The 3,032-nt window shown below is 39.3% G+C and overlaps 1 long non-coding RNA gene across 1 annotated transcript; it reads right to left on the bottom strand.

Annotated features, from left to right (window-relative positions):
• Positions 1-1,275: 1,275 nt before the first annotated feature.
• LOC131840251 (uncharacterized) lies at positions 1,276-2,712 on the bottom strand. The gene is made up of 2 exons (XR_009357295.1): positions 2,608-2,712; positions 1,276-1,847 (listed from the first exon to the last, which is right to left on the bottom strand). It is a non-coding gene; the product is annotated as an uncharacterized LOC131840251 (long non-coding RNA).
• Between the last annotated feature and the right edge of the window lie 320 nt (positions 2,713-3,032).

Below are 3,032 nucleotides of genomic sequence, written 5' to 3'. Positions count from 1 at the left end.
AAGGAGATTAAGAGTACACTTAACTTGATGAGCACTGAGTAATGGATAGAATTACTGAATCCCTGTATTAAACACTTGAAACTAATAACATTGTACATTAATTATATTGGAATTAAAATTTAAAAGTACACAAAGTACACATGCCAAAAGTCTTGGGGAGAAATGAATTATACCTATGAATCTTAAAATCCATAGTGTGGGAGAGAACCTGCCTGCCTATTTCCTCTCCAAATTTGAGAAAATAACAGTAATATTTGGGCTTTAATGAGTTTTGACCTCCATCATTCAGGGAGAATTGGTAGAGGGCTGAGTTCAGGTCCAAGTTCAAGCTGGTAATGGTGTTCACAGAAGACCCAGGGATCCAGAGAGTTCTGGTATAATATACATGAGGAAAGCCAAAGTTGCCTCCTTTTACTAAAGATTTATCTAAGATCTGATTCATCTATCTTTAAATATATGCCCCCACCTCATTCTACAATGTGAAGTTCCTGTGCTTTTTCTGTTTCAAGCTATCGTTAACCAAGAATACAGTCTTCCTTGTCTGTGACTTGGACTGCTCTGGGGGAAGCATCACTCCCACTGAGGTAGACGCAGGAATGCGAGCCTTCTGCAAATGCAGACAGATTCACCTTCAGTGACTTAGCTCTGTCTTTCTTATAGGGAGAGCCAAACTCAGCAGCTCCAGCTCCCACAGGGTGCTGTCATTTGCATTTACCCTTCTGTGGCTCATTTTGCCAACCCCAAGACTGGTTAGTAAGAGACCAGCCAGAGACCTAAGAGATCACTCCCCAATTTGCAAGCAAGTGAGAAGAGCCAGAGTAAGACCCAGAGAAAAGCCATGAGCAGATGATTTAGAACTTTCCTTTGGATTTGGAGACAAAGATCTTTTTCCTTCCATCTTAAGAATTTTTCCTTGAGTTAACCTCTTCTTATATTGGGGTAGTAAGATCGAGAGGGCTTCAGTTAGCATCTCAATCTATATGGAAGAAGACAAGTAATTTAACCTGCTTTTATGTAAGCTTTGCCCAGAGGCCCAAAAAGAGTGCAAATATTTTCTATAGAAAGTGGCCCACTTCTCTAGCACCAAGGTTTTGGGACCAAGATCATCACTAGATAGGAAATTCACCAAGTCACATATGGAGAAATTATTATTTCTACCAGATCTCCCCAGGAACATCCTGTTTTTGACCAGGACCTTTGACCTCAAGGACAGACTCTGTTTTTACTCTTATGAGAGGGAAATTGATGACAGTTTTCTCACAGAGGAACAAAATATTAAATATAAACTGTTGATCTTTATTCAGTTTATAATGAATATTAATGGTAGAAATACTCTGTCCAAGTTAAATTCAAATCCGTTAAAACCACACATCATTAAAAATTGGTGGAAGAATGAAATTTTGACAAAGTTTAAATCGAAATTTTTGACGAAGAAATTTGAATTTTATAGGTATAGTAGCCACAAGAGAACTTAGTCGCAGAAGATACATTGGTAAAATTTGAAATGAACCAAAAATTGACTAAGTCTCCATTATAAAACATATAGAAGAAACTGGATCCCAATGAAAATAATTACAACAAAATGGAAATATATTGCAGAGGAAATTGATCAAAAATTAAATTGGCTTAATGGAGTTGCTGAATGGAGTTTCTTGACGAAATGTCATCAATATTAGCCCAGCTAAAATATGTGATCAAAAACATTGAGTGAAACAGCCACAGTAGTTCAAAATGTCTTTCTTGTGCCCACGCGTAGGCAGTTGAAGTGAAGTTGTCCAGATGGCCATTAGCAGCATGAATCAGAAGAGAAGTCTTGACTGCTGGTAGAGAGAAGTCATCAGTGAGCCCTGGACAAAATGAGATCAGAGAAAGAGAATGTAGACCTAAGAAGAGCACTTACAAAATCTTTAGGGAATGACAACATTTAAAGTATAGGTAGGAGGTAAAAAGCCATGGAGGAAACTGAACCACAAAGATAGACAGAAAAACAGAAGTGTGATACCAAAGCTAAGAGAGGAAAATTTTCCAAGAATGAGCAGTGGTCAGTAGTTTCTTTTTCTTTTATTTTTAAAGATTTTATTTATTTATTTGACAGAGAGAGACACAGCAGGAGAGGGAACACAAGCAGGGGGACCAGGAGAGGGAGAAGCAGGCTTCCCGCTGAGCAGGGAGCCTGATGCGGGGCTCGATCCCAGGACCCTGAGATCATGACCTGAGCTGCACGCAGACGCTTCACCACTGAGCCACCCAGGCACCTCTGGTCAATAGTTTTAAATGCCAAAGGGAAATCAAAAGAGAGAAAAACATTATTTGGATTTGTCAGTTGGAGGCCATTGGTGACCTCAGCAAGAGAAATTTCTGTAAAGTCGTGGGGCAGACTGCAGTGATTTGAGGAATGAGTGGGGTGTAAAGAAGGCAGGCTATATTTTGAAGAACAAGGTGGTCCAATTTATACAAGGACCTTAAATAATCCACAACTTAAGGGCATACCACAGATGCATGTTCCTTCCCAGAACACCAGGAAGGCCCCCTGTTTTTTTTTTCCCCCACACTATGTTGGTTTTCTTAAAAGAGTTATCTTTCTTAATCTAACAGCCTTTTCCATACCTTATTACATGAAACTTGCATTCCAATGTTATTGTTTTGAATGTGTTGTTTTCCTCCAGTTCTCATACTAGTAACATCATTGAACAAATGTTTAGATGACATTTGTAGGCTAGGAAAAGAGAATTACATTATTCTATCAGTGAATTCAAAACAAAACAAAAAACCAGTAGTCACTGTGATGGGCTGAGTAGTGCCTCTGACATTATCCATGATAAAATGCCCAGAACCTGTGAAGGACACCTTATCTAGCAAAAGGGATTTAGCACGTGTGATAAAATTAAGGATCTTGAAATGGGAAGACTATTCAGGATTTTCCAGGTGGGCCCAACATTATCACAGCTTCCTGTTGGAGAGATGCAGGAGGAGTCAGAGAAGGCAGCAATGTGGTGACAGACACAAAGGCTAGAGTGTCACTTTGAAGATGG

The sequence above is a fragment of the Mustela lutreola genome, chromosome 9 (assembly GCF_030435805.1).
Source record: "Mustela lutreola isolate mMusLut2 chromosome 9, mMusLut2.pri, whole genome shotgun sequence".
In the NCBI taxonomy this organism is placed as follows: Eukaryota; Metazoa; Chordata; class Mammalia; order Carnivora; family Mustelidae; genus Mustela; species Mustela lutreola.
Note: the sequence above shows the minus strand (reverse complement) of the source record. Positions and strands in the feature narration are given on the sequence as shown.